General features: G+C 39.3%; 1 pseudogene; it reads right to left on the bottom strand.

The window, feature by feature from the left end:
* Positions 1 to 6,147: 6,147 nt before the first annotated feature.
* LOC125097261 (10 kDa heat shock protein, mitochondrial-like) lies at positions 6,148 to 6,467 on the bottom strand (annotated as a pseudogene).
* Positions 6,468 to 12,693: the final 6,226 nt, after the last annotated feature.

Genomic DNA, 12,693 nt, shown 5'->3' with positions numbered 1-12,693 from the left:
GGCAAGACTATGAGCTAAAGCATTCCCAGGGATGCCAGAGTGGAATTTCCCTTCATGTGAGTTTCTCCAGGGTTTTGATTCCTGATTGCCCTAACACTGGGAAGCGGCTGTTCTAGCTCTTGATCTTTCCCCTACTTATCTTGCCAAATATTGCAAATGTCATTCTTGCTTCCTCCAAAATCATACTCAGGGACATTGTCCTCACTTTTTTCTAGATGGCTTTTTTCCCTTTGTCCTTTGACATACTTCTGAGTTCCTCAGGACTACAGAATACAGACTATTTTAAATCAAGTCAATGACACATTCTCAGTTCCTATATCTGTGTTTTTTTTTTTTTAAATTCTGATACATGTATTATCTTACTCCAAAAATAACAGTCTATTCAAAAAGCACAAAATAGGGGTGCCTGAGTGGCTCAGTGGGTTAAAGCCTCTGCCTTCGGCTCAGGTCATGATCTCAGGGTCCTGGGATCAAGCCCCACATTGGGCTCTCTGCTCAGCGGGGAGCCTGCTTCCTCCTCTCTCTCTGCCTATCTCTCTGACTACTTGTAATCTCTATCAAATAAATAAATAAAATCTTAAAAAAAAAAAAAAAGCACGAAATAGTAGTCCAGAATGCAACCCATTTCATTGCTGCAAAAATATCTGGAACATAAAACCTTAATAAACAGATCTTCTTAAAAGTATGTTACTCCTTTTAATTGTTGGATACTTGCCTAATGACATGATTTGGAAAGGCAAGAAAAAAATATAGGTACATAGAAGGCATATGATAATTCTACATGTAATATATAGATGTTACTTTTTGATGTTTTAAGGTTAATTTTGCCAAAAAAATTTCCCCTCATGAGATATAAGATACACTGTTCTTTTAAAAATGTGCTATTCTTAATTGTCCTCCTACATTCCTTCAATTGCTGTGATTTTACAATAACATCAAAAAATAATTAGGAAAGTCACAGAATTCTGCTGTTATCAGTGGCCTCTAGTGCAATCTTTTTATCTTACAGATGAGGAAATAAGTCCCCAATATGGTTTTTCCAAAGTTACATAGATAATAGCTCAACCAGAAACAAAATGGAGTTCACTTTGTTTTATATGAATGCTCTTTTCCATATGGAAATTATATTTTCTCCGTGTTATTCTCTTTTCCCTAAAGTATAGTCCAATGTGTACCATGTTAGAAGTTATAATAGTCACCATCCGTATCAGACACATTTAAGCATCTGTTTAGATTTTCTTGATGGTGTCGTTGCTTGGATCTTCTGCCTTAGGTTCCCAGCAATCAAGACAGTAAGTCATAAATAACACCTCATTCCAGGAGGACTGTGGATATAAGCATCAACATTGAAGCATTTAAGAATGCAGAGCTTGAGTTCCTTATCCTATCCCTGTTCAGCTTACCTATATATCAACCCCTGGGAGAACTAGATGGCTCATGACCAGTCACTATAGACTTGCATCTCCTTAAGCAGACGACCGCTCTAAGCCAAGCTGCAGTGCCAGCTGCGGTATCGTGACCACAGCCAACAAGCACATTGGGAGACCCAGGCGAGCAGGTGCTGTCAGCTGGGGCTCCAGGCAGGTAGCACCGTCCCGCGGTCAGGCCATTACTTGGGACTTGACCAGGAGGCTGGTTAGCAACAAGTAAGACCAGCCATTGGGGTCAGACAGCAATTCGATCACTGGAACTAGTCTACAACGGAGGACCTGGGTCCCAGAAACAAGAAGGCCGCCTGATCACCTGAATCAAGATACCAATGCGCTGGCGCCTGGGCTCTACGGTCAGAGGGTGAGAGGAGGCTGTCTCTAAGTGAGGACCCAGACAGAACCCGTGCTTCCTGCGGACAGCAAAGTTGCGGAAGGGATCCAGGAAAGGAGGAAGTGGCCTGAACCACAGGAGGGGGATCGTGACTGACCAGGGCCTAACAGGTCACAGATAACCAGGAACCGTTCCCACGTTCCCTCCCCCAGCTGGGCTTTTAAGGTCTGGTCTGGTCTAGTCTGGTCTTGTCTTTTCTTATTTTATTTTAATGTCTAGCTTCTAGCTTCTTTTTGAGGCTTGTTATTGAAGAAACAATTTTCAGAGAATAAAAGCCATTTCTACTGCCTCCATTTTGATCTCTCCTCAAATACAAATACTGTCCAAGAAATCCTTGCAGATCACTTTGTAATTAGCAACAGCCATAACTTAGTAATCCGCAAACTTTCTGAAAAGTGGGCACATTCATTCATTCATTCATTTACACACCCATGATATATTCATTTGACAAGTATTTGCTAAATGTCTACTGAATGCAAAATGCCTCCTCTCAAGACAGACAGACCCATGTTTTAACTCTACCCTGCTGTTTCCTAGAGGCAAGGCCTTTTTCTTCAGATGTTAAAAGGACTGAGTGAGATAATTCATACAAAACATAAAGCACAGAACCTCGCACTAGTAATTAGTTAATGTATAATAACCACTACTATTACTTTTACTTTTGTTAATATCAATGATAATAACATTAAAACATGGTTACAGTCTACTGAAAGGACTAGACTTTAAAATAAGTAAATGTAATATGGAGTAATGGGTGCTAGGGGACAGGTTGGTATGAGTATTGGAGGGCATGATAATTCTGGCTGGAAAGATCAGAGAAACCTTGACAGGATGAATGTTTTAGCTGAAGGTTGAAAGTTGAAGGGTCCATCACACGGTCATGGAAAGGGTGTTCCCAGAGGAGGACGTTCTTCACACCGTGTGAATCAGGGTGACACGCAAAGCTAGAGACTCACGAAGGGGCTCTATGACAGATAGCGTTAGAGCCTTTGCAGCCGAGTCTGGATCTCATACCAGTAAATGACTGAGAGGACTTTCATGCCATGAAGAAACCATTTAGCTTTTACAGAAATCATTCTAGCAGCACTGTGAAAGCTGGAGCTGGATTCAGATTGGGGGGAAGGAGGCAGGAAAGCCAGGAAGAACCCCCAGGCAGGAAAGCCCCTGAGGAGCTGTTGAAGTAGAGCAGACGGGAGGAAATAAGCCTCTGTGTGCTTCTGTGTTTTTAAACCAGGATTCTCCCAGCCTCATCCTAAGCAGGATACTCCAGGAATCCCTGCCCTGTCCCTGACAGTCCTCCTGCCCATCCTTACTCTCTCACACAGGCATTGGTGTGGTCTGGAGGCAAACGGACACAGCTTTTGGAAGACCTCTGGACCTGTCCCTGTATAGGCAACTTCTAAACCTCCCAAGTGTGTCACAACCTATGCCCTTCTCCCTTTTTTGCTAAACCCTGAACGGAGCAGTGTTTCCTCAACGGACGTACATTGGTCACATGTTTTAGAAGCACCCTGGGGGCTTGTTAAAAATGCCTACTTCTAGACCCCTCACTATTTCTAGACCCCTCCCAGCAGTCAGAATCCCTTGCAGTTGAAAATCAAATCTGCGCTTTTTGCCATCTCCCCAAGGGATAGTGACTTTGAGAGGCCCTGCAAGAGACCACTAGAAAAGTAGTTCTTGAACTTGACGAGTCATGTAACTGGCTTGCGGAACTTCCTAAAATTAGTCTTTGAACCCTCATCCCTCCAGAAACCTGAAGGTCTAGTGTTGAGTAGGGAGTCCACCCAAGGGACGGACTGTGACATCCTACCTGGGGCCCATTGCCTAACATCACCTTCCTGGTAACTTGACCTTCTGCTGCTAGAATAAATGAGACAATTAGTCACAAATCCTTCCCAGTGTAATTACAAAGGGATAGCTGAGTTGCCATTCTATTGAACTGAATTGCTGTAGAAAGGTTCTGAAAACAAAGAGCCTGAGATGAAAGAGGAGAGGTCTTTCTCACAACTTAATGCTAATAAGAGATGGCCTTGAGAAGGGATGGCTAACGATGACCACAGCACTTCTTAACCTGATGCTTTACGAAGTGCGCACCATGCAGAAAGTGCAGAAAGCCACCTGATTTGGGACAAAGAATCACCTTTGATCTAATCGCTCGCATCAGAGTCTTTTCTAGCTCCTCTCTCATTTGCCTCAGAAATCTAGGGAACGCCCTTTAACCATGTAATGCTTGTGCTTCCAGTTCATAAAGCAAGGATCATCATTTTTCCACTTGCACATCGGCCAGGATGTGTGGGGTTTATTGGGCCTGAAAAGGATCTAATCCAAGAAAGGATCTGTTTGGGGTGGGAGGAGATCTGGGGTGGGATAAGAACTTTGGAGTAAATAAATAATAATTAGAAATTGTAAAATAACAATGAGAAAAGGGATCCTGGACCTTGTCCACCAGACCAGAACCAGGTCTAATGACTGAGACATTAGGCAGAGGCAGACTGAGGCAGAGAAGATAGTTTATGAGATTTAAAGAGGTAAAGGGGAAAGAAAGTCCTACAGAAACAGAACATCGTGTCATTAGTTATCACAAAAAGTGGGTCTGGCTCCGCCACTGATTTCTTCCGAGTTTAATGAATGCCCCCTGGGGTTGCCTGTTAAAGCTCATTGTTCGGTCAGAAACTCTGTTGCACCTCGGAGGGAGATTTTACTTGTTTCCAAAGGATGAAAGGATGTTCTTAGAACATTTTTCAAAGCAGTACTTGTAGCCTCTGAAAATTTTTCCTCTAATTTACCATGGTTGAACAACTGGGCAGTCTTCCAGCAAGAGATCTTTTAAGAACTTGGAAGTACAAAAGAGGGTGACTTTTGCCTGTGGTTAAAATGTGAGCCTACTTATAATTCCTGTTGTTTAAGCATTCATGTGAGGAGAATAGCCCAAGAACACACATGAACTCTACTGTCTACCTCCAGGAAGATAAAGAGAATTCATTTTGAAGCATAAACCTGGCAATAATAGGGCTGCCGATCCACTTGGCCTGGAAATTCCAGAAAAGCCTTCAAATGAAAAACCCCCCTGCCATCTAGAATTATTTAGTCCATTATTATTAGGGAAGGACTAGTTCAACCAGAGAGTCAAGAAAGAATTCCCTGAGAACGTGTCACTCCAGCTGAGTATTGCAGGATAACACAATTTTGCCAGTTAGAGGCAGAAGGAAAGAAAGAGCATTCTAGGGAGTGTGAAGAGGCATATACGTGTGGTGATTAAAAAAACAAAATAGGGGCGCCTGGGTGGCTCAGTGGGTTAAGCCTCTGCCTTCAGTTCAGGTCATGATCTCAGAGCCCCCCCGCCCCTCCGCTTCAGACTCTCTGCTCAGCGGGGAGCCTGCTTCCTCCTCTCTCTCTGCCTGCCTCTCCGCCTACTTGTGATCTCTGTCAAATAAATAAAATTTTAAAAATATAATAAAATAAAACAAAAAGTACACGTTTTAGTGCCAAAAGTCTGGGGTGGGAGTGGAGATGAGTGCATAAAGTTTCTATGTTGGGAGAAAGGTCAGTGGAGGGAGGTTCTGGAACCATAGATCAGGTGAAGGCATTTGTCACCAAAAGGAGAGTCGTGAAGTCTTTCCGATAGGAGAGTTAGTTGTGAAATCAGATTCCAGTTTTAACGAACTAATTCTGGTTGCAGAGTGACCTGGTTTAAGGAGTGACTGCTGGCAGTTGTGACTAGAAGACCATTAGAAGCTTAATGCAATTAATACTAATCACAGAAGGATGAAGGGAGAGTGAATTAAGATGGGCATAAAGGGCCCCCAGAAGTGCAGTTTGTCTGGGATCACACGGAGAGGCTCTATGGTCCTGTAGTCTTGTGGTTTTCCATACCTCACTCTCTTTACTACTGTGTCACAGTTTACTGTCATTTGCTTTTTGTAAAAATACATGTCCTGTTGATAGCAGTCTCCCTTCTCTGAAATACCATTGCCCAAATCACATCCTGACTTATACTGTTTGTAAACTTGTTTTATTATTATTATTATTTAGCTTGGATACCATTTGTTTATTATAAAACAGAAACGTGGAAATTATTTACATGATGAAATTTTACTTTAGTGGAATTGGAAGCTTCATGTGATGGAGGGGGAGATGAACCATTGAGAGACTATGGACTCTGAAAAACAATCTGAGGATTTTGAAGGGGCGGGTGGTGGGAGGTTGGGGGAGCCTGGTGGTGGGTACTATGGAGGGCACGTATTGCATGGAGCACTGGATGTGGTGCATAAACAATGAATTCTATTACACTGAAAAGAAATTAAATTTTTTTAAAAATGATTAATTTCAGTCTATATTCTTTCCAAGAATGTCACCATCTCTAAATCAGAAATAATTCTTGTCTTCTAGAACTTCTTCAGTGCTCCATATTCTGGGAGAACTTTGTCTCCAACTTTCACGCTTACTGGTTGAATCTCTCCATCCCTTCCTTTAGAGCCCAGTCCAACGGCTACTCCTGTTCCTTGCAATACTTTTCCTTGAGATTTTTCTGGAAGCATAATGCCTCCTTTGGTTACAGTGTCAGCTGTACTCTTTTCAACTAAAACTCAGTCAAAGAGGGGAAGAAACTTTCTAAACACCTGTCCTGTCCTCACTCCAGCCACCATAACTCATTGTAAACTTGTTTTCAATAGGATTCCTTCACTGCTTCGAATCTAACTTTGAATGCAGCTGCTTATCCCTCTGCTTAGGGTCCAAAAAAGTATATTAAGTGGAGCCAAACATACATTCTTCCATCCACCACCACTATCATGACTTCAGCCCTAATGAGATAAGCCACAAAATGCAGAAACTTCAAAAAGACCCTTTACTTGTCTGAAAGAGCCTGATCTGGAAGGAGATTATACTAGCAAGTCTGCATTTCCTTTCCCAGGCCCCTACTATGGCCTTCTTAAAACTTTCCCAGTGTCGTGTTTCCTAAGAATGCACACAAGTCTCTAGACCTCTTCAGCCTACAGAGGAAGAGGAAAAAAGAGGTAGCAAAAGGAATAAAACATTTACAATTCTTTTCAACCTCTCATTAATTGTTCCATGTCTTAAACTTGAAGAAGTCAAGGCATTGCTTTTCAGTGGCTGCATTCTCTGGTCAATGTCAGGGACCACAAAACAATAGGAATGAGCAAACTGGGAAGGGTATAACTCATCTATGGGCTTGGGCCTGCTTGAGAGCAGAGCTGAGGATCCTTCTTCCCTGTAACTTCTACAATGGCTTACTTATAGTAGGAATATGATAGTAATTACATGAAGTCACTGATCCTTATTACCACTTTTCAAAAAACTTGTGTTGGTCTTCATAGTTTTAGAGAATTGCCACACAATCTCCTTTTGTCCTTTCCATAATCTTGGAACATAATCAGTAGAAGTCTTATTGGCCCAAGTATATACATGATAATCTAGCATATGGATTAAAATACTTAAACGGCATCAATAGGCAGTAAGTGGCAAGTCAGGACTCAAACCTAGGGTTTTAACTTAGTATTCTACTTTCTTCCATGCTCTCAGGTCTTCTGCCGGACCCTTATCATGCTGCTGTATTGAGGACCCACATATTTGTCCATCTTTTTAAATTCCTGAGCAGTGATGGTAGGCCTCCATTTTCTGGTTGTGAAAAATTTTTTGAGAACTAGGAAGATGGATAAAAAAATGCCAGTAATGGGATAAACCCCATTTGTCCATCTACCCAGAGTTAATTAAAACTTAATAAGATTCGTCTTAAAATGTGAGTATGGCAAAAGGTGTTCCCTGAGAACCTATTATATCAAAGCACCATCTCTTTGGTGAGGTTCTCCTATCTGGAAACCAACTGAGGGTATCACAAAAAATGGACATCCCAGGTCCCATCCCCCGAGCCAGACTCCCTAGGGTTTGAGCCCCAAAGTCTACATTTAAAAATCTCTTCTGGAAGTTTGGGGAAAAATCACTGGACTAAGGACTTAGTCCCCTCATTTGACCTCTCCAGATATTTTGGCCTCAGATGTTTTATCTATAAAATGGGATAGTAAGACCTTACCTGCCTACATCTAGGAGGCTAGATCTGATTATCTCTTCCTGTCCTTTACATTTGTAAAATTTGCCATTCAATTACTTATGTTCTCATCAATCATTACCAATGATTCATCCTGCTTCCCTATGGTTACACCATTGCTTTCCCCTCAGTTCCCTCCTTCAACCCCTTCTCTCATTTACAATCCATCCCCTCCTTGCTCCCACCCTGGATTTACTCCCTTCCCTTCTCTGAACTCTTGAAGAACTTTTGGTCCCAGCACCGACTGGACCCGAGGAAGCCGTCGCTTTGTGGCGACAACCTTTCCTAACTCTATGTTACCACTCCCAGCTCAGTCTAGTGTCTTTGTTGATGACAGTGATGTTGACCAACACTATGTAAACTATCATTTTAAAACAGCTTTATAATCACATTAGTATGCATGTTCAATAATCGTGAAAGAGATCCTCTGAAAAGTCTGCTAGGCACAGATTTCAAACTATGTCTCTAATAGGAATTCAGGAATTTGACTTTTACTACCTAAATGCAGCTAACTTTCCTCCAGTGTCTAGCCTTTTAGACTCTTCCATTCAGAAAGAATATAAGCATTTCCTAAAAACAAGAAGATTTAATTAAACTACAAAAGAATTTTTAAAAAGCTACGTTGAAATAACTAGTCTCTGGCTTACAAGGGAAATCAACATGCTTGAAAAATAATGTGGAGCAGGAAAAGGTGGATATAATCAGGAAATCAGCTCTTGCCAAGCTGCCCAAAGATGGATAGGAAAGGAATAAGTTATATTTTTGACATTGAAGCAGGTAGAATTCAACTCCCCTGCCCCCACCGAAACACTGCCTTGTATTTAAATCAGGGCTATCGGCTACATTATATCTAAAGACCCTTGTCAAAAATCTTCCTGATGCAGAATTGCAATAAATAATTAGCACCTAGTCTTAAAGTTGGTGTAAGATCATGCTTAAATATTATCTAATTGCCAGCCTCTAAGATCCTTGGTTTTTTTTTCTTAATGAATTATTCTTTCATTTTAACTCGAACTTTTTGACTTTGTGGCACTAAGATTTGAAATTACAGAGAGAAAACTAATCTTCTAAATAAGTAATTGCATAAAGAAATTCACTGGACATTGGCTGATGGCCAGGGAGGGCCTAAATGTGAGCACTAGCATTTTCAGAATGAGTCCTGCTGTTTCTCCGGCCATTCTCTACACCTGGCTCTACTTCTCACTCAAAGTACACAAATGTGATAGGCAGAAAGGAATCTCATAAATGTCCCTAAAAGATCATTTCTTTTCAATGGCCCACCATTAACTTAACTTTACTCTTTTCTATAATTGTATGAATGACTAAATAGTAATGAAATTTGCAACTGTAAATTATCATTATTTGTCCATGACAGGTTTCCCTGACACTCTATCTATTTTGTATTGTTTGAGTGTTCTAGAATCTGCTCTGTAGGAAAGAACACCAGGAAAATTTGGGGACTGAGGAACAAATTGGGAGCTAAAAGAGCAAATGACATTAGAAATGTTCCATTGGCCACAATTTGCAAATAACTAGAAAACAATCAAAAGTTTACATCTAGCAAGCACTGTTGTTTAGGAATTTTATTAGAATTCACCACCCTAAAAAAGTACTGGAACCAAAGTTTAGCAATGGGTGAATCCATCAAGTAGTAGCAAATATACTGAAAATCAATGGATCAATGCAGGGCAGCAAAGTGACTTTCATGAACCCCTTTTTGCTTTCATAGGTCCCTCCCACCATAGTAATATTAATATTAAAATTATATTATTTTAAAGATTTCAGTATTTAAGTTTTTTCTGTTTTAGGCAAAATATGATGGATTTTCATAGGGCCTAAAAATTGGGTTTTTGGTAATATGAGAAACAAGACATGTAAATGACCCTTAAAGTTCTTCTTTTTCTTTTTTTTTTATTAAATTTTTTTATTTTTTTATAAACATATTATGTATTTTTATCCCCAGGGGTACAGGTCTGTGAATTGCCAGGTTTACACACTTCACAGCACTCACCATAGCATATACCCTCCCCAATGTCCATAACCCCAAGTTCTTTTTCTAAAAAAAAAAAAAAAAAAAGTTCTTTTTCTTATAAATTTAAAAGAAATTAAAAGACTTTCATGGATCTCTAAAAATACTATAGGAACGTACCTATACCTATTGTGCCTAATAGGTAAGTTGGCCCTGAATCAATAAAGGCAATAATTGGTTTGAGGTGAAGTATGTCTTTTCCATTCTCAACTTTGATTTGTCAGATTTACCTAGGGCTAAAACCCTCTTCATGCAAGATGCTTGGTGGTATATCTCTAGTCAAGAGAAGTTGGAGATAATATCTTCTGAGTACACTCTGCTTCTCTTACAAGGTTAGTCCTTCTAACTGGTAGAAAGTCTCAGACCCATTTGCTAACTGTCATATAATGGACTGAACTGGGCAAGTGTATTTATGGCACTAGACTGAAGCTCTTTTCCAATGTCCTCTGACTCAACCAACTTGCACATGTTCTTATGGTATTTGACCAACAATTGTATTTCTCACCAGTCTTAGAAGACCTGATTAATTTTCAAGGATTGATATTAATTAATTAAATGACTAAACTAACAATCAGTGATGATGATGACGATGGCCACAACGATGACTGTGATTGTGATGTTTTCTTATCCATATTTATTTATCCAAGAAAGGAATACAACTATGTGAATTTTAGTTTAGTTTCTTCCCCAGAGTCAATATACTTAATTGACTCTGCTTGTCACTCAACAGTGTTTTTCCTATTTCCAAAAGATTGAAAAATTATAAAATAAAGATACTAAAAATTTTTTGCCAAATACATTGATTTAATAAAGATATAATCTAAAATTAAATTGAAATTGCAGAAGAATACAACGAATTAGAAAAAGCACAGGGAACCAAGAAGTTTTAGCACTATTTCTGCCCTTTATACTGTGAGAATTTGGGAAATTGGGATGCCTTCTCTGGATCAGAAAATTTGAGAACTAGAGATTTCCCAACACTTCTCCCATTGCTAAAACTATGTGAAAGTAACAAAAAGTTCATGATCCCTAATTAATAAAAGCATTTATTTCAACACTGTGCTTATTTATATCTACCTGACTTGTAAACTCAAAAAGTATGTTGCTAGGCCCCATACATGCCCTTATCCACTGCAGATGTTCTGAGTTTTAACAGGCCCCCTGGAGTTGGGAAACACTAATCCAGATAATAAAATTATAAAAGTTTCCATTTTGTAAAAGTTCTAGCCTATGTCCTAATTAACAAAGATCTGTGTTGAAAGAATCTCATTAAGAGGCCAGGAGGAAAGCCAGATATCTAACTATAGTAACATTATAAAAGACTAAGGGACCAAACCAAGTGCAAAGAAAATTCATGGAAAACTGAATGTATCTAAACATAAGACACTGAAAATAAAGAGACCAGTCGCCACTGTATGCATATTAGAATAGTTAAATTAAGAAGATTTTCCATACCAACTGCTAGCAAGGATGTGAAGAAACTAAAATTCTCATATACTGTTGGTGGGAATGTTAAATAGTACATCCACTTGGGAAAACAGTTTGACAGTTTCTTTAAAAGTTAAACATGCATTTACCATTAGATCAAGCCATTCCACCCCTAGATGTTTACCCAAGAGAAACATAAGCATCCATGCAGGAGTCTATGCACAAATGTTCACAGCAAGTTTATTTGTAATAACCAAAAACTCAGAAGAAACCCAGAGTCATCAGTAAGTTAATAGATAAGCAAATTGTGGTATATTCATACAATGAAATACTAGATAGTAATAAGAAGAAATGGATTATTGATATACATAATTACAATGAGTGAAAGAATCCAGAATAAAAAGAGTGAATAGTGTATGATTCCATGTACATAAAACTCTAGAAAATAAAAACTAATCTATAGTGACAGAAAGTGTATCAGTGGTTGCCTTCAGATGATGGGGTAGGGAAAGGGAGGGATGGAGTGGGGGCATTACTAAGGGAAATGAAGAAACTTGAGAGTAATGCTATGCTCATTATCTTGCTTGTAGTGATGGTTTCAAAGATAAATGCATATGTTAAACATTAAATTGTAAATTCAAATACCACTTTATTGGGGCACATCAGCGGCTCAGTCAGTTAAGTGTCTGACTCTTGATTTTGGCTCAGGTCATGATCTCAGGGTTGTGAGATGGAGCCCCACATGGGACTCCTCACTGAGTGTGGAGCCTAAGATCTCTCTCCCTCCATCTCTGACTCTTCCCCCATCTCTCAAAAAATAAACAAATAAATATCAGTTTATTCTATGCCAATATATCTCAATAGAGCTATTATTTTTGGGAAAAAAAGACTAGTTGGTTTAAAATTTGAAGTTGGAAAAATACTAGACAAACATCTAGAAAAAAATAAGAAACAGAAAAATGGAAAATTTAGTGTGAAATGTATCAAATGCTGTCAGATAAATCCTGCTATAATAAATGATAGACACAATAGGTGGAAATGAGACAATATATGTAATATCTCTTAAGAAGCATTCAAAGGAAGGTTTGTCTGTACAGTTAGGTAGAGATAAATGGTGGGGAGAAAAGATAAGAAAGCCAACACCCCTGACAATCTTGTAAGCCTCTTCCAGTACAGAACATAAATCTAAAATCAGGAGGTCCGAAAGATGGAGGGTTAAACCAAAAAATAAATAAATAAAGTGTAATGAAAGGAAATTTATTAGCTATCAAGGCTATATTAGGGAGAAAAAATGATACTGTTTAAATGACCTTTATACTGTACACAGCACCACCTTGAGGAAAACAATAGG

The sequence above is a fragment of the Lutra lutra genome, chromosome 4 (genome assembly GCF_902655055.1).
Source record: "Lutra lutra chromosome 4, mLutLut1.2, whole genome shotgun sequence".
Taxonomy (NCBI): Eukaryota; Metazoa; Chordata; class Mammalia; order Carnivora; family Mustelidae; genus Lutra; species Lutra lutra.
Note: the sequence above shows the minus strand (reverse complement) of the source record. Positions and strands in the feature narration are given on the sequence as shown.